The sequence below is a fragment of the Zootoca vivipara genome, chromosome 1, assembly GCF_965207765.1.
Source record: "Zootoca vivipara chromosome 1, rZooViv2.hap1.1, whole genome shotgun sequence".
Classification (NCBI taxonomy): Eukaryota; Metazoa; Chordata; class Lepidosauria; order Squamata; family Lacertidae; genus Zootoca; species Zootoca vivipara.
In genome coordinates, this window is record NC_142582.1 from 118,089,451 (window position 1) to 118,109,476 (window position 20,026).

The window sequence follows — 20,026 nt, forward strand, 5'->3', positions numbered from 1 at the left end:
TTGGAAAATAATCATACTTAGCGCCTCTCATCAAGATAATGCCATTTTATTTGGCTTTTTGTTGGCTGGGAGTGTGCTCCAACATGGCATAGGTGAACTTCCACTGGTGTAACAGGACTCCTCTTTCCCCTACACATCCTCAAGTATATCTGTGGCAAAGGGTCCCCCCCAACCCACCGCAGCATATTTTGCGGGTGTATCTACCAGTATGTTGTCATCTCAGTCTACCTCTGCTTCCCACCTGTTCATAACATTTACAGGTTGCCCATATTTGTTGAGGAGCTCTATCTAGAATAAGCAGAAAGAACATTTATGTCTAGAGTTCAGCTATATTCAGCTTGTGTCAGCTCAGCCTTCAGAAATGTGTGTTTCATTTCTAGAAATGCCAAAGAGCAATCGAATATGTATTTTTTTTTATTAAAAAAACAACACAAGAACAAACACCAAGTGGGTTGTTTTGTAGAAACATACGTTCGTTAACTTGCTTTGTTTGTCAGACCTATACTAAAAACTAAATAGCTGTACAAGAACGTCATCTTACTTATTCATCCATCCATCTTATATACTGCTGTTTCTATGAAAATCCAGGAACAGTTTGCATGAAAAATTTAAAATACTCTAAACTGCTCTGCCAAAAAAAGGGAAGTCACTTAAGCTACCCCCATTAAAGGACTGGCCCAATTAGTTATGGGACTGTGTTCTTAATGCAAAATTAGAAGCTGACATCAGAAAAAGGGATGAATTGGGCCCAGTAACAGATAGGCAGCCAGTGCAGTTCATGTAGAACCAGTGTTATATTATCTATTCTTGCCGCGTTCCCTACAGCTCAATTTTATTAGACAGAAAAAGATCAAGAAGGCATGAAGCTGGGCAAACCCCTTGAAGTGTCTTGTCCACATCCTCAGGCCACAACAACCGAAGCTGGCCCGCAAGTTGGTCTTGCTACAAGACTTGAGCCACCTGCTTTCCAGCCATCATCCTGCCTGTTTCATTGGCTGAAGCCAATCAGGAAAGCAAGCAGTTGATCATTTGGTACAGTGACGGAGAAGACAATTAGAAGCAACCGCACTGAAGGCCCTCTCCATCTCGCCATTCCATAGCAAGACCAGGGAGCCAAGAGGAGAGTATGTCATGTCAACCAGAAAAACCTCCAGAGATGTTAGGAATCCTTAGGGTTCCAGAAGTCTCCAGGGCAGACAGTTCTAATTGGTCCTCCATCCCTGCAGGAAGGGCTAGCTATTCTCAATCCAAACCTCACCAGGCTGCGGTCCATCCATGACCATGGAATAATGTGACAAAAAAGATCCACACACTCTATATGGGACAACCACCACAAATCCATTCTGTACCTTGACTAAGTCAAGGGTATGTCGCACTAGATGTGTTGGGTCCATATGTTGGGTAATGAAACAACCTCACGGTTGCTATGGTGGTCATGAAGTCCTTCGCTAGACCAGACAAGGTGGCCTTAACATGGATACAGAAATCCCCTCGTACAATTCTCTGGGGGCACTCCAACACAACTGCCAAAACTGCTTCCACCAGTTAAGGAAGGGGGGGCTGTTGGGCATCGGGGGGAGGGTACATTACCAGGATCTCTGCTTTCTCTCTCTGTACCAACCAGCCCCTCAATTCTAGTCTCCAGATGGATGGTTTTACTGGTGAGGCACACAGAAAATTATGACTATTAGACACTGGTTTTCCAACACTGTGTTTCATAACTATGATTATCTTGGGGTTGCTATAAGCTTCTTGATGGCCTACTCAATTTTGCCAGTTCAATAAATTATGGGCTGGCCATAATTTGCCAGGTTTAACAAGTGCCCTGCATCTAATAAAATAAGCTTTCTCATGTAAAAGATCATGCTACAATGAGCCAAGCACCTTTTCTGCTGCTGCGAGGTAACATAGCTATTCTTCAGGCAAACACAGGCAAGGAGGGGACAGGACTGGCACTGGAGGTGCCTGTTTCAGTGGTGGAAGAGAGCCGGGGGGGGGGGAGGCTGCCAGAGCCACCGGGAATGTGCTTGGGAACCGTATCGAAAGGGGGGATTATTGCTTTATGGCCATCCTAATGCAACTAGCCAAACAGAGAACGGGAGAGGGCTGTTTGCCAAGCGACCACCGAACCAGCCTCGGCACACCAGCGCAGACAGAGCGCAGTGCCTCGCAGCTCAAGCAAGCTTCACGGGGATGCCAAGACTCAAGCTCCCAGAATAAAGCATTCATTGGTCATTGTGGCTTCCTTGCCACTTGAGCTACAGCCAGAAATGCATTTTGCATGTTCTGTTTATGCATTCCATTTGCCACACTGAGTCTATAAAGAAAAGTGGAAACCCTCCTTTTCCCCCTAATAGCTGTAAATTGATATGGAGACCTGCAAATATATTCATTTAAAACACATACACATATACCTTTTTTAAAATAAAAAAAATCATGTTATTTAAAGCTGTACTTAGTTGCTGCTCCTGCTCTGTTGGAAGAGCTTTTATTCCTGCTCTCTTGGCAGTAGCGCTACGACTTAAGCAATTAAATAAAAGCATAGAAATGTGTACACAAGGTGCGTTATCTTGTGAAGTTAACCTTCAGTCAGTACTCATCAGAACTCAGTCGGGCTGCTGCATCCAGATTCTCAATAACTGTGGCTCCAGTTATATCTTTATTTAATGCCGACGTTTACTTGAAGTGCCTTTGAATCGAGGTAGTTAATAAACAAACGCAGCTCCTGTGGTACGCTTACAAGTCTTACAACAGGCTGGCATGCTTATTTTAGTCAGATTTCTACAGTAACAGAGCTCAGGGCGGACAACAACTTTAAAATCTAACAATGATACGTGTATACAGATAAATGGCATTTAAGAATGCAGCTGGAACAACTGCATGCAACTACCAAATACTGAAATGAAGTCTACGAGCTTAAAGCTGAAATAAAGTGATTGATTGATTGACTGACTGAAATGAAAGACAAGCCTAGGCCAGGATATCCAGAAGACATCTAGGCATACATTTTGGAATTTTTTTTAGGAGCAGAACAAAGCTAGGAGTAGGGCGCCTACAGTAAAAATGCCTCTCTGAGCATACACACTATTCCTATTTGCCACACCAACCAAGGGCATTGTTGAGTCACAAAGGGATGTGGAAGGAGAGACTGTGGAATCTAAGTCATTTAGAACAAGACCCATATCCATCTCCAACAAAACAGGAGGAATTCAACATCACACTAAGGCAATCATTTGATGAGGCCAAGCATTTCAGCTTGACGGACAGAATGACCCACCCACCCACCCACATCCATGTTATTCCAGGGGTTCTCCCAACCACCCCAAGCAAATTTTGGGGAGTGTGCAAAGGGAGGAGAAGTGGAAATCACCATTGTGCAACCGGAAGTTCTCATTTGTGGAATCCTGCCCAGTGTTTTTTTTTCCTTCCAGCTTCCTGTTAGGATAAGGATTCACCAAGAGTTTGCCACAATGGTCTCCTTCTGTTTGGACACATCATACTGAGAACGAATCATTGTTCGGTAAATACTAGTTTTGAACAATGACCACTCTGTACAAAGACATTGCGCAGACATTAGGGATTAAAACGCTCCACAACTGAACAACATTACAAAACAGTCTTTTCCACCGCTAGGGTTTCTTCAGCATCTCAGACATCCTAGTTCGAAAGCTACAGCTAGCATGTTGATCTGATAGCTATACATGTGAGTCCAACAGGGGTACTTCATTCTTGGCAAAGCATCCAGCACTCCAGTCTGCACGGACTGAATTTGATTTTGTCATTTATCTTAAATGGCAAAGAGACTACCAGGGCAAAACATTTGTGTGAAGCTGTTGCCAAAACCACAAGTGAAGGGTCTAAATCCCTGGCGTAAATACTTGAGCTCCGAAGCATCAAGGATAAGATTTGTGTGCTTTTCTGGGCAGCTTTTCATCATCATTATTATTATTTTAATAGACTCTCTGGACTCTGGGGGTTCTTTTTCTTTTATTTTGCAACCTTTTGATCTCACTTCGAATTGCTATACGAACAGGTAAAAGAAGCCACTGACAGGAACTGTATCTACATTACAATCTGGATGTGACTTTCTTCCTGCCAAACCAATGAAAGCAGATGGCAAACATGGAATGTCTAAATATACAGAAACAACTCTGCTTGTAATTGGGGGGGGCAGCAATAATGGCAGGATCTTTTAATGCACTGAGAAAGGCAGACGGACAACGGATTCTTCACAAACAAACAAAATTCCCCCAAATTCAGGTCCTAATGTTAAAACAATTTTTTTTCTAAAAACGTACCGTTATCATTGGCACTGTTAGTTCAACTCAGTTGCCACAAAACCTGGAAATGTGTCTGAGCCTGGAAAAAAAGTGTGTGTTGTCAGTTCTCCACATGTCCATGTTCACCACAATAATTGCTTGTAATGCTTCCCAGAGTTAGAGAGAGCCAAGGGAAGCTGGATGGGGGACCCGTAAGGTCTTGTTGAAGTCATGCATCGGGGCCAGCTTTGCTTCTAGAGAGCCATAGGCAATAATTTAATACTAATACTTCATACTAAGTGCTAAAAGAGTTTTGCCTATATTATGCCAGGCATATTTACCTCTGGAGGAGACCAGTATTATTATGGTCATACTGGGAAGGCCTGAAGCCAAGAGGTAATGCCTTCTGCTAATATTACTCTGCTCAGTTAATACCTGAGATGTGAAATGACTTCCAACTGATAAGCTCAATGTCCTAACCATGATGCCACACTAGATAACCCCTAGGGCTCATGTGTCTAAGCTCTTATAACTAGCCAAGCATGTTATACAGCGGGAACTGAGAAAGGAGAAGCGCAACACACTCACATTTCTGATTTCCCCACTTCTTTCTAGCAGCTGAACCAACCTGACGTGGAAGGAACCAGAATGTACACACAGGCCTCAACATGCAGCACAGCCTATTTTGATCAAGGATGTGCAGTCTGTCTCCATAAACCACACCTCTATTAAATATGAGGGTGGCAGATATCTCTTGCATTGAGTCACAGCCTCCAGGCTCTTGAGCCAATGCCAACATGACCCTGAGACTGTCAGTGTTACAGTCTACCTCTGCTAGACCCGTGTGATTCAGGTTAGTGTGAAAAAAAGGGAAGGTTACTCCAAACAATGGGACCCAGTGTGGCGCTGTGGTTAAACCACTGAGCCTAGGGCTTGCTGATCAGAAGGTCGGCGGTTCGAATCCCTGTGACGGGGTGAGCTCCCGTTGCTTGGTCCCAGCTCCTGCCAACCTAGCAGTTCGAAAGCATGTCAAAATGCAAGTAGATAAATAGGAACCGCTACAGCGGGAAGGTAAACGGTGTTTCCATGTGCTGCTCTGGTTTGCCAGAAGCGGCTTTGTCATGCTGGCCACATGACCTGGAAGCTATACGCCGGCTCCCTCGGCCAATAATGCAAGATGAGCGCGCAACCCCAGAGTCGGTCACGACTGGACCTAATGGTCAGGGGTCCCTTTACCTTTACTCCAAACAATAGCAGGTAAGTACAGAATCTGAGAAGAAACAATATGCAATGGGACCCAACATCATCGCTGATCTCTTATGTCTAGTAAGCACCAAAGGCTCATCCCCTCAGGCCAATATTGAAAGGAAACTCCCATGACAACAAAGTTAAATTTCAACAATTGCAGGTGATAGTGATGCTTTTAAAAAAACAACAAAAAAAATCACCCTCCAATAATATCTGACAACAAAATTGTAACTTTTTGCCTTTGGTTATAAGTGATATGTGTATGTTTGTACGTCAGAGGCGGCTAGAACACCTCATCTGTTGGATAAAACAACACCTGAGCATATTGGTTTGCACCCAGTGCTGTCCTTCCATTCACAGAAAGTTCTTTGATCCAGCAGAGCCTTTTGTGAACCAAAAATCAAGCAAGCCATTTTACCAACTGCCCCTTCCCACTACAACCTCTGTGTCCCGTCCCGCCCGTTCCCCCCCCCAGCTCTGCACCAAAGGGTTGGGGTACAGCATGGGAGGTCGTGCAGTGAGCTTCAGAAGAAAGGGGATATTTGCCAAAACCAAATCTCCTCCTTCTGCTGGATCAGAGCCCTCTATGAACGAAGGCTAGCACTGGATACACAACCAATTGCAATTATGTGGCTGGTATTGTAAAGGACCAATTGCTAAGGTCATGTGTTTTTTTTACTTGCATAGTAAAAAAAAAAAAACCATCAGAGAGACAGAGGGGATTTTTTTGAGTACGTATATTAAATGCTTTGTGCAGCAGCAAAGAATTCTTCTTTTATAATCGTTATGGTTGAACCTCTGTGATGTAGCTTTAAGAGACTTCAGAGTTAATCACATCACAGCTCCTTCATTTACCCTGGATTTTGGAGAGAACCTTGTCTTGTTATGTAAGGGACGGTGGAGAGCAGGGGTGGGGTGGGGGGCTGGTTTGTGGATATACAAGTTACTTTAATCTCTCTTACACTGTGCATTAAAATCTTTTGTTCCATCTTCCGGCATCCTGCATCTTGTGCTAATGAACAGCACAACCTCAACTACAGGCAACTGAGATGCACTGAGAGCATATCTCACTTCGCTTAGATTTGTCCTGAAATTTCCTAGTGAATTTGTACCAAGTTAACTAAATTCTGATTCCCTTGCTTATCTCCTTCCTCTCTTGGGGAAAAAAACAACAACAATCTACACTTCCTCCCTCCAATGAAAAGCATTCTAGTCCACACTGTACTGAGAAAATCCAGAACGGCTTCAATTAATTACTGAAATCAATCCAGATTGCACCTACACTCAGTACAATGCAAACTGCACTCAAACTTTGGCAGTGAAGAGCAAAGATTTGGTTCCGCCAGCTTAAAAGGATAGGTGTAAGGAGGTGCTAGTCTAAAGCTCCAAATTGTGTGAATACTCACACATAGTCCACATAAAATCATAGAACTGTGGAGCTGGAAGGGGCATCTAGTTCAACCCCCTGCAATGCAGAACTCTCAACAGAGTTTGCATTTAGTAAAAACAAAGGTGAGCAATCAACGTTTACAAACTAAAAACAAAGAGCAGATTTGAGCAGCAGAACAGCAATAGAACTTCCATTCAATACAAGCGCCGATCAGCCTTTGGAACACATGAAGTAGCATTTGTATGAATGCTTCCTGTTTTATTTTCTTTTTAAGAAACCAACTAAAATCTTTTTCAGCCAATGGAACCTTTTCTAGAGACAAACTGCACCTGCTGAAACTCCCTGCAACTAGTAAAGATACAAGAACCCTATTCTCTGTTGCCTTTGGCCATCCTAACAGGAGTATACTGTGATATAGAATACAATCCATCTATTCAACAAACCGGAGTGCTCTGTAGTAGAACAACGTAATGTTATAAAACTATGGTTTATGTGGACAGGTCACTTTCAGAACTAGTTCAATGAAAGAACCAGCTTCAATGCTTAGTTTCAGCTGGATGTTTTCATTTTAATCCTTCCCTTGAAAGGCTTGAAACCAGAGTCTCCCATATCACAAGCTATCTGGTACTCTTGTAAGTGCCCCCTGGTTTCATGGAAGAATGCCAGTAAGTGTGGCTTGAATTTAAGTCTGCTTTTGAACATGTGATCTATCTGATACTTTGATTTTCCTGCATGGCCATTAGGGAAAAGAAGAGAAAATCTCCCCATAAACAGCGCCAATCTCTGCAGCACAGTCTACCTGCATCCTGTATAAAGAAGCTAGCTCCTAACAAGGTGGAAATGAATTTTTTTTAATAATAAAAAACCCCAGAAGTAATAGTAATTATTGCTTGTATTTTTCTCCCACCTTTCAGCAATCACCCCCAATATGAAACAAACAAAGTTTCCAGGTCTGGATTAAATATATTCACCGCAGATGGGAACTAAGAGTTTGAGACTGTGGACGTTGATGAATACCAAACACATCTAAGAATTATTTCTGTACTTCCTTTCCCAGTCCCGTAAGTTACTCCAGCAAACACCCCCCCCCCCGCCCCCAAAAAGAGAGAGCAATCAAAGAAAGTCAAACCACAAAATCCAAATGAAATCTAAAACACTACACACAAAGACTCGAGTAGCCACATTAAGGCATGGTTCTCATTTATTTTCATTTGTATCTAGGAACTTTGGGGAATGCTGCTAATGCATAACTGAACCCACATATTTAAAATAAACAAAAACCTGTGCAAGGACACAGTTTCAGTATTCATTCTAAATGCTCTGCCGCCGCCCCCTTCAGATAGTCACAGTGTCTTTCGTCTGCTCCTGATGCTCAGAGTGTTCTGCCTGCGCAAACAGCATTCATTTGCCTCCTTGTTTCAGATGTGCAAGTCATATGCACAACATGTTCACAGCTTTCAAGCTTGACCATCCCCATATTGATTGCAGAACTGCAGGCTGCTTCATTCATTACGGACGCAGAATGCACGTACCTGAAAATTGCATGTACCTGCAATATGTGCATGCCCATTTTTAAAATCTTGTGCACCTCGTGTGTGTCCCAGAGCCAATTACTCTGGATCCCCTGGGACTGAAACACAGCATGTACACAGTCCAAAATAAGATGGCTGTGGCTCTCACCTGCCACTAGGAATGCAGACCCATGCTGTATATGGGCGTGGGCTTGTTAATTACAGTGAACATGTAAAACTGACTCAGAAGAGTTGTCACATGTGAGACTCGAATTGCCTTTGAACCTCTCTATGTTACCTTATTATCTGGCCATGGGAAGAAGAAGAAGAAGAAGAAGAAGAAGAAGAAGAAGAAGAAGAAGAAGAAGAAGAAGAAGAAGAAGAAGAAGAAGAAGAAGAAGAAGAAGAAGAAGAAGAAGAAGAAGAAGAAGAAACAAAGGAGGGGCATTTGTAATGCGAATGAACATCCCTCTGGACGAAGCTTTTGCATCCCCAGCGCAAAGCAATTGAAACAAGAGCGGCTTCAAATCCCCCGTGTGCAAATGCCCTTATGTTACAAGACAAGCAGCATTGCCCAAGGCTATCCAATGAATTCAAGCCCAGTCTAACAAGGACTCTACTGGCTTTCGTAAGTCTCTTTGCCTGTAAGCATTTGTGTGGCTCTACCAATGGATGGATGACCCCCAAAATATAATTGAAGTCTTTAAAGGTAACAGTGTCCCTCTTGGACATTGGCTGAACCATGGAATTTCATGTATGCCTTCAGAAAGAGCTCTGTATAATTACTTCTATGTTTTTGCATTTACCTCTGAGCATCTCTCTCTCCCTCTCTCTCTCTCTCTATATATATATATAACTCAAAGCAGCAACCCTCCTCCTTCTGCTAAATTCTCAAAGACATTGTGTAAGAAATCTCGAAAAGCCTTTTCAAAAACAGGTGGATTCACTTCTCTTTCCATTTTTGCTCTTTAAAAAAGGCTGGTTGCTTTTCTATTAACACGGAGCTGTAGTTTTAATTTAAAAACAACAACTCCTACATCTCTGTGTCTTATGTACAAAAGCACAAACACAGAAACTAGTGCACTGCTCAGACATGTAAGGCGTGGGAAACTTATCACAGGGGTTCAAGTGCTTGTAACGGAATAAGCCACACCAAGGCAGCCAGGTAAAAACACACAGGGGTAAAAAACAACCATAGATACACAAACACGCAGAAGGGCACCCAAAATTGCAGACATAAAGTGCAATTAGATGCACCCCTTAGAAGCCATTGATACTTTTCAAACCAGGCACACATGTAGCAAGTTTTTGAATACTCAAGATCACAAACTGAGTGACTTCAAGCTAACACCCATCTTTAGACTTGCTTGCAGTGTGTGTGTGTGTGTGTGTGTGTGTGTGTGTGTGTGTGTGTGTTTCTGGCAAGCAAGGATTCCTTCTGAATTGATACATTTCTTTATAGCCAGGATTCCTACTGATTTGGTATAAATGAGTCATAGATCAAGAAAAGCAATCTTGATAGCAGGAAGAAGAGAGACTGCTAGTGAGGGACACTGGCACACAGAAACTTGACAGTCCCCTTACTGCCTCCCCCCTCGTCTATTCCCCCCTCCCAAGCCAAGACATTAATTCTCACAAGTCGGAGAAAATTACTATGCATGAATGCAAAAAGCATGATCAGGAGTAATTAACATGGCTTCATATGCAAATTTTATTAATGCAGAAGTACAAAGTCATTATGCAAATGAAACTTACGTCAACTCTCTTGACAAATATTCATCTCTGAAGCTCAAGTTTCTCCCTTTTTCTAAAAAAAATTTGCTCTTTCAATTTAAAATAAAATAAAATTGAAACAGGGAGGGGGGGGAAGAAGTGATGAGGACCATTTGACAAGTTTGCAAAGTTGTTTTTCAACCAGATAAATTTATTCTTGCATTGTTAGGTTTTTTGTTGTTGTTGTTGTTGTTGGCAGGTACACGACAGCTCATAGAGAAAAGCAAGGGGGAGGGGGAGAGAGAAAGCTACCAGCAGCAGGCAGCCAATCAAAACGCCAGCGGCAGTAATGAGCGCGATTGATGACTGTTTGGCTTTACTGCAGGGTAATGAACTAGAATCCAGTCTGAGGAGGAAAAAAATATGAATATTCATGAAGCTGTGCTCCTGCCTTTGATGATTAAAGAAATTTTTAATATTCAAATAAGCGCTTGCCAAGTGATTAACAAAGAACAAGCACGCAGGAATATGGAAATAGAGCTGCAGAAGATTTGGGAGTCACAGCCTGTGCTGCAAAGACAGCACAAAATTTCAAAAACAAGATAGGCAGATAACCCAATTGAAATCATACAATTTTTATTTTTTTAAAAAATAATAAATAAATAAATAAAAATGCATTGGTTCAATATTTTATCAGCTGCTTTGTTTAAAAAGTGTGGGTGGAAAAAAGGCCTAAGTGGGTAGTAAGATTGGATCAGAGAAGGGGAAATCAATTAAATATACTGTTTGCTCACAGACGAAAAGCCCATTTCCTCACAAAGCCTACCCTGAGAAGAGGATTCGGCTTTTTTTAATTATTATTTTCTGGTTAGAAACTGATAGAGCTACAAAAGAATAACTCTACTGGGAGTTATTCATACATTGCTTTTCATAATTTGATCTTGAAGGTGTTGATTGTGTCATGGAAGGTGCAGAGATCATCATCTCTAGAACCACAGTCCAAAAAAAGCCATTTCTGGGCGGAAGCAGATGTACAGAAAAGGTTACAGACAAAAAACTGAAAATATCAAACTACTGCAAATCTCATGCTTTCCTATTGCGTATGTACATTATGCACTCAAAGCAATGTTTGTGAACTGTGTTTTGGATAGCATCCTATAGCTCTCTTGGCTAAAAGATATTAAAATTCTGCAACCCAAACTGCATTTAGCTGAATTCTGCGACTCACATGGATTATGCAAATTGATTAAATTTGCATAACTAATCTGGTTTTGTTAGTCACAGGGATTCGACCATCTTTCTTACTTGAGATTTTAGAAAGTAGTGCCACTCACTTGCAAGCATATTTTTCAAGCCATAAGGGCTAGAAACTTGATGGAGTGTTTTTGTTTTGTTGTTGTTGTTTTAATCACAGCTGAGATTCTTAAGAAGCTGAATGTCACATTCTGCCCTCTTTGCTGCTGTAGGATTAGGGTATATTCTCAGCCTTTCCTATGAGTTAGGGAAGAGGTGAGAGTGTAACTTTGCATAGTATTAGACCCAACAGAAATGCTCTGGATTTCCACAGAAGCTGAATCGTTAGCAATGGGTCATAGTTTAATGATATAGCATATGCTTTGCATGCAGAAAGCCCTAATTTCAGCTCTTGATATCTCCAGTAAAAAGGATCAGTAGCAGAGCTGGAAAAGATCTCTGCCTGAGACCTTGGATAACTGCTGCCAGTGGAAGTAAACAGCAGTAATCTAGGTCAGCAAATGGTCTTGCTTAGAGTATGTTCAACTATATCAAACGCGTAGATGGGATGGAAAGTGTACAGCAGGTCCTCTTTACAGGAAACATTGCATTTTCTCTAAACCCTGTCTCTTACTTAATGCTGAAAGTAGCTGTATAAGGAACCAATGCACCAAGTATCTAAAGAGGAAAGGCACTTCCCTTTCGCGTAGGATTTCTGAGCGATTTAACGAAATAACCTACTCGTGTTACATAACACCGGAGGAATTCAGGCTCTCACAATTTAACAACTTCACTAACAGATTCACACTGGTGTGCGTAAAAAACCGTTATCCACTGCCAAAACGGTTTCCCCTGTTCAAATGTATTCAATTAGCACCTGACAACATGAACTTTTTGGCAATTTTGAATGGGGGGCATGTTGAGTTCTACACCTTCTCTAAGCTGAGTGCTCTCTGGCATTTCAGAGATGATAAAAAGCACTGCCGTCTCTTCCACGAAGAAGAAAACAATACAGTACTTCCTGTGTTTTCTATATGCATGGCCAAAGGAGGGATTTAACTTTTCAGGCTAAATCTCTTCTGGCTTACAACACAGAATCACTTCAAGTTTCATGTAGTTGGCCAGATCTCTCTTTGCAAAACGCTTGGTGTTACGCTACAAAAGGCTACCCTGAACAACAAAGGAGCAGCCCTTCTAAAAGATCCAGGGCCCACCTAACATGCCTTGGGAGGTTTATATTATGGAAATGGTTTTAATCAATTAGTGTATGTACACAGCAGATCACCTGGAGAAATAATTCCTGGGCCATACCCATTTCAGGATATTGCATGTTTTCAATAGCCACCTTTTTAAAAAATCTTCTTTAAAAAAACCAAACCCTCCTCCCTGACGTGCCATTTTTTTTATATAGGGATTTTTAATAAAATATTTTTACTGATTTTTGGATAAGAAATTGTTTAGAAAAGCAAAATAAATCCCTGGAAGTAAAGCAAAAAAAGGGGGGATATACAAACACCCAATAAAAAGTAGTGCCCCGAAATGTTTTGGAAAAAATTGAGAATCACATTTTCCAAACATCCAATGAAGCATGTGGCAAATGTTGAGAATGTTCTGCAGTGGTGAATCTTGTTTTGCTGTGCTACACAGAGCTCTCTCACATGCTGTGTTATTTTTTTCTGGAAGAAAGCAATGTTCCCAACATCAGACAACTCACAAGAAACATGGAGGACAGACAAAGTTTCCCATTTCTGTAAAAATGAGAGGTGAGCAGCCACTAATTAAAAACAAAACAAAAACCAATAGTAATTTTGTGAGTTTTCTATCATTATTATCCTTCTCAAATAAAGAAAGAATTACCAGTTGTCGGGGGAACTGAGCAGGTTACTTAATTTTTTTTTAGAGGTTTATTCAAAAATGATTTGAAGACCAGAAAACTGTTACTAATGGACACTACCACCGTAAGTGGAAGTATGTACCACGGAACTTGCAACCCTGCCAACAAACTTGCATTAATCTAGAGGTCATGCACAAGCGATGGACCAGGGGAGGGAGAGGGAGAGAGGGGGGGGGAAACAGTTTTATCACACAATATGCAGATTCATTTACACACATAATACCGAAAGTTTGCACTAGCATGTTGGCCTGACATCTTGGAGCAATGTATCTACAACTGGGGGCATAAGAAAACTATGGAACATAGAGCTGACTTAACATGATTTGCGATGTTTCAGTATGCCTTCATCTGTTTGCAGGCTTCTAGAAACCTAAGTCATCTGAAATTTTAAAAGGCGGTGGATTTCACCTTCCACTTTTTGTTTGATTCTCCATCAAATATGAATTGAGACTTTTGCCTGTTGTTTATGTATATAAAAAACATGAGCGCAGAACTACAAAGTCCATGAAGCGGGTTAACAATTCAGAGCAATATATTTGCAATGGTTTGGGAGGGTATTATACAAATGTCCATTCCTAAAGGAAACAGATATTTCCTCCATTGTGTTTTGAAAGAGCCCTCTCTCTGCTAATTATCACGCCATAATGATCTTTCAGTGAGTTCAAGGGGCAACACGTTCCAGAAAACAGAAGCAATCTAGGAAAATTAGGACTATGTTTTGTTTTTTGTTTTTTATTTTTTTTAAAAAACAGCTTCTCCACTGAAGCTCCACAAAACCATGCAGACACAAAAATTCTCATTGCCCACCGGCAGGGAGATACTGAGTGCTAATTCATTAATAATAATTGATACCAATGAGTTTTTCATTCCTCTAATGGCTTCTATTCAAGGATGCTGAAGTACTGCAGAAGCTTAAATGAACTTAGCTTTAAAACGCCCATGTGAGCTTAGTAAATGAAATTGTTCTGTACTGTACATGCAAACTATTTGCCTGTGTGAATCTCATATAGCTCGAGGTCCAGGAAGTTGAGAGGTCAGGATGACAACATGACTTAGCAAATTAGTTTAAAAATATTAACTAGAACCCCCTTGCCTTTCCATGGTGCATACAATGTTTTTTCTTCCTCTTTTTTAGTGTGTGGCATGTTTTTAGAGTGTAGCTTTACTTCACAACAGCTAGGCTATTAGCAAGACAGAGTACAATTTCACAGGCAGAAATGCACCTCAATTACAATGGCATGACAAAGGTCCCTATCTAAGCTTTGCAACTGGTGCACTAACTTCCTCCTCGGTGTTACCTGCTGATTCCTTCCACCTTGCCTCCAAGTCAACAAACAGCAACATTCATTCCTCCACCAGTCTCCAAACCCCTGGCTTCAAAAGAAGAAATAACACCTCAGCTTAAAAAACAGCGAAAAACAACACTCTCTTGTATGTATGTATGTATTTATGTACCTCCCTGTGCATTACAAATCGTAAGCCTCCCATTTATAACATGGAAGAAAGCGCTTAACACAGCAGCTTCCTCATGCAAGTATACAGATGGACAGTCGAGGGATTGACAATCCTCTACAGTCTACCCTAAACATTAAGTGGGTGGCATTCAGCTTAAGTTTTACTCACTCGCTGAAATGGATGGACCCAACTTAGTCATGCTCATTAATTTCAACGGGTCAACTCTGAGTAAAGCTTAGTTAAGTACCACCCATTATGAGTTTAATAAAACTGGACGCCCGGTTTCAAACTGAGTTTCATCAAAGACACTCTCAAAGTAGAAAACAAATTAAACATGCACAAGTCTGAAATGTGAGAGACTAACTTATGAAGAATAAACACATTTGAGAACAATTTGGGGATTTCAGTGGGTAGCCATCTAAACATGAGTCAGCATTGTAACACTATGGTCTTCAAACATTCTAATTTTAGGGATTCCCCCCCACACACACACACACACATCAATATGCTGTGTAATCCCCTGTACATCTGCCACATCTGTGTCACATTCTGGGACATTTTCTAAGGTTCACAGCCAGATTATGCACAGCACTATTGAGACCTGTAAGGGACCCAGGTGGCGCTGTGGGTTAAATCACAGAGTCTAGGGCTTGCTGATCAGAAGGTCGGCGGTTTGAATCCCTGCAATGGGGTGAGCTCCCATTGCTCGGTCCCTGCTCCTGCCCACCTAGCAGTTCGAAAGCACATCAAAGTGCAAGTAGATAAATAGGGACCGCTCCGGCGGGAAGGTAAACGGCGTTTCCGTGTGCTGCTCTGGTTTGCCAGAAGCAGCTTTGTCATGCTGGCCACATGACCCGGAAGCTGTCTGTGGACAAACGCCGGCTCCCTCGGCCTATAGAGCGAGATGAGCGCCGCAACCCCAGAGTCGGACACGACTGGACCTGATGGTCAGGGGCCCCTTTACCTTTACCTTTTATTGAGACCTGTGGGTTCCCTGCTACCTGATTGTTTTAACTGGCGGTGCCAAGGACTGAACCTGTGACCTTGTGCATGGAACACATGTGTTCTACCACTTGACCCAGGGCCAACAGACCATTGCCATTTTCAGTTGCATCAGCCATTATTCCAAGACTTGCAAGATAACAGTTCTAACCAACTCAGCTAGGGGAATGCACATTTAGAACACTCTTCACAAAGGAAGGTGACTGAATGGAAAGCATTGAGAAGAAGGCCACAAAGGCGATCAAAGGGTCCACAAGTCAAGTGTCATGAGAACATATAGGAGGAAAACTGATTTAAGGAAAAGAGGATTTAAGGGATATAGGCTAACTGTTTTCAAGTTGGGTGCTCACACAATTAAAAATCATAAGCACACATGCGGTAATCAATTAACAATGTTTTCATAAATTTGCATATGAATAAAACAATAGTTTTGGAGAGGATACACACACACATCAGAGCTGGCAGCAACCTGGAAGAAGCTTTGTGTGTGAGAGAAGGCAGGATCTCTCTTCTTAGATGGTGCCAACTGCCTCTATCATATGTAAGGACAAGCTTTAAAAATAATGAAATATTGACAAAAATATTCTGGCCTATTAATCGTGGGCACCTTTTTAATCAGTGAAAAATGCTTCTAATTGTTTAAGGTAAGCTAAGTAATCTGTCAACAAAGGCCTCCATTCCTATGCACACTTACTTAGGGAGTAAGTTTCATTTACCACAGTTCTGTGTAAGGTAGAATTCCCTATGGTGCAGCCCAGATTTAAAGGCATGTCAGACAGAAGTGTGGGAAGAACTGTTCTGTGAATCCATTTGAACAGAGAAACACGCTGCTCACCGTGGAAGACAGCAGGGTGTAGTGGTTAAGAGCAGTGGACTCGTAATCTGGGGGACTGGGTTTGCTCCTCCACATGCAGCTGCTGGGTGGACCTAGGGCTAGTCACACTTCTCTGAAGTCTCTCAGCCTCACTCACCTCACAGAGTGTTTGTTGTGGGGGAGGAAGGGAAAGGAGAATGTTAGCCGCTTTGAGACTCCTTAGGGTAGTCCATGGCAGCGTTTCTCAACCGCTGTTCCGCGGCACAGTAGTGTGCCGCGAGACGGGGGCTGGTGTGCCGCGGCGTGCGGCGACGAGAAGGGCGATTTGCTGCCTTGTCACGTGCCTGGCGGCCGCCATTACAATACACTGACCCACCAGAAAGGAAGCCGGAAAGGGAGGGCGCGCTCCGACGTTCGCACACGCTTCCAGTCTAGTCCCGCGAGTGGCGAGCGCAGCACAGCGCTCCTTGGCCGGCCAGGCTAGAGCGCGAGAAGGCGGAGAGCAGGCCCGTTCCTCCCTGCGCACCCCAACCACCGGCAGAGTTGGAAGGGACCATGCAGTAAGCGAGGCGGGCAGGAGAGGTGGCCCGGGATCAGGCCGAGCGGGCGCGGAGCGGAGTTGGCCATGGCCCTCCGGCGGCGGTTGGGGTGCGCAGGGAGGAACGGGCCTTCGCTGCGCCCGAAAAGTGGTGCCTCTGAGGGGAGGGAGGGAGGGAGGTCTGGCGGGGGGAGAGAAACACCCGGGGGCGTCTCTTTCCTCTCGAGGGGAGGGGTCTCCTGTGAGCCCCGCGTGGCACCCTCGTTCCCTCTTGGGTTGCGGAGTCGGGGGCCCTGCGAAGCTCCCCTCGACCCTAGGGCTTTTCATTCTGCCTTTTAGCAGCGCTGTAAGTGGCCCTGAGGCCTTTGGGCCTAATGCCGGAGTCTCCTTCCCCCCATTTCCCCCCTAACACCTGAGAATGTTTGTACTGTGTGGCAAGGGGGAAAAAATTAAAAAGAGCCACCCAGGCTTAAAGTCAACAAAGGGCATTAACAAATGGCCTATATATAAAGAGAATTACTTTATATACAGTCAATATAGGCACAGAGTTAAATTTTTTAACTTTTTTAATGGTGGTGTGCCTCGTGATTTTTTTCATGGAACAAGTGTGCCGTGGCCCAAAAAAGGTTGAGAAACACTGGTCCATGGGGTCACGAAGAGTCGGATGCGACTAAACGACTAAAGAACAACAACAAAGGTAGTGATAAAGCGGGATATCAAATCCAAGCTCTTCTCTTCTTCTTCTTGTAGAAACTGCTTCAGATGGAGTTTCCTGGAATAGGTTGGGTAGTCATGTGATTTTAGGTAAAGCAGGTACTTCTTGAGAACATGCTAGTCTCAAATCCATTCCAGTCCTATGGTTTTAAACAGATCTCAGCAGTTGTCAGCTAGAACCCATGTGCTGCATGGAGAAGTCCTAAATCATGGCTGTCAAAGGAGCTGTCCCATATAAACAACCAATTACCTGTGTTATTAAATTATATCTCATAATAAATTATGAAAGGAACAATGTCCGCAGTCAATGCCTCTTATTACCTGTACATTTATTTATATCTATATAAACGTATGAGTTGCCTTTCTACCGATTATTCAAGGCAACTTACAATAGAAAGCATTTTTTTATTTAAAAAAAAAACACCCGGAATAATACAAGGTTAGGTCATAAAAATGCTAAATACAAATTTCAGACAAACCCTTAAAGAAAGCCTGAACCTTTAAAAGGTCTAATTGCCAGCCACTAAAAAGCTTTAAACATTTCTGCAACAGTGATTACTGCGCAGGCAGAAAAGCCTTCTGAATTAGAAACAACTTAACCGAGGGGTGGAACAAGGTGAGACTATTGTTAACTGTGGATCAGGTGAGGTCCCTAATACTCCTGGAATATGGCTTCTAAAAGCTTACACACAGCCAAAGGAGGAAGTGAAACATAAACCGGTGCAATTCCCTCACGGGCAGTTGTTACCTGATTGTGTGAATGAATTGTGAGAGACCACCAACCCGCCTCCCCTTAAGAAGCTTCTACATTTCTACTCCCTCTCCTGTTGACATCAAGCTTCCCGATTTAGTAATGTTATTTCGTTTCCCAGCCAAGGTACAAGCAAATGCATTACATCGGTTACTCAGAAGCGGAGCCAAATTTATTTCTTAACTGAGTATGTTTACAGATTTTGCTTTCTAAAAAGGCGCAAGCGATACGGTAGCATTGTGCTGTCGGAGGTCAAACAACAGACCTGGCTTCAGCACGAGAAGGGATGCATTCAATTCATCTTTATTATCCTAGTAAAATAAATGCCAGTGGGTTTCTGTTTTGCTTTGGCTTTAAGTGAAACTGTATATATACACTCAAACTGAGAGCTTGCTGCTTTATGTCACAATGTAAAAAAAAAAAAATCTTTCTATGGTCTCTTGTGTTTTACGCCAAGTTTCTAAAATGTCACCGAGTTTTTTTAAAAAAAATGAATGGGGCTGTAATTACTTTCAACAAAGTAGCCCTTTTAACCCTAATTTTGATGCTATAGATGGCATTTCAGTGTAAGTATGGTGAGCTTTCTTTAAAAGATGAGCTGGGATCCAATTGCAAAATCATCAATAGTCTCTCAATTTAGCATTCTAAACAGCTTTCTCTTTTCCCCCCTAACAGAATTCAATCCCCCTTCCAGGGAAAAATGTGCAGCCATATTAGTGTTTGCAATATTTTAAAAAAGGAAACAGTAGCACTTCAAATTACTAATTTAATAAAGATTGTTATAATATGTTACACTAGGCTAGTTATTCCTTATGATTCAATATTCAAGTAACTGGATTTAGCAGAGGTTTAGTTTCTACTGAGGGTTATACCACTACTTAATGTAATTAAACAAATTGGCAGGGGAAGCCTCCATGGATATGTCATTTTCTATCACAAAGAATTCCCACCAGAAATTTAGGGGAATCATAACATATAAACTTTGGGTTTTGTCTTAATTTCTTCACCACAAAGCCCCCGCTATGAAATTCATCAAGTTCATCATTCTCTCCCCCCCCCCCAAGCTTAGTAAAGGGAAAGGAAGGATTCATTCTGCTTCTTTGAAGACACAAAGGGTCATTTGCAATAAATGATAATCTATGGCAAATAATTGGCTCATTAAAAACATATGTGCAAAGCCTAAATAAACAGGTTCTGGAGGGAAAGGAAGCGGCGAGGGGAAGATTTGTTAAGACGCCCTGGTTCTCCTACACACACACTCCCACCCACCCAGTTTTGCATCTCTTCTCCACCAACTGCTTTTTCCTATCTCTTGCAGCAGTTAACTCCTCTGAGGAGGTCAGTGAGTATGGCTGTATTAAGTCCAGAATGGTGGGTGCTGTTCCCCACTCTCACCCATGAGGAAACCATTTAGAGTGGAAACGAGAAGCGTCAGATCATCAGCCAAGGAAGAAGCCAAGAGGAATCATAGAATCATAGAGTTGGAATAGACCACAAGGGGCAT

The 20,026-nt window shown here is 42.4% G+C and overlaps 1 protein-coding gene across 5 annotated transcripts in view; it reads right to left on the reverse strand.

Moving 5' to 3' along the window:
* BCL11B (BCL11 transcription factor B) overlaps window positions 1–20,026 on the reverse strand; it is a 154,661-nt gene that overhangs the window by 80,726 nt on the left and 53,909 nt on the right. The window lies entirely within an intron of this gene.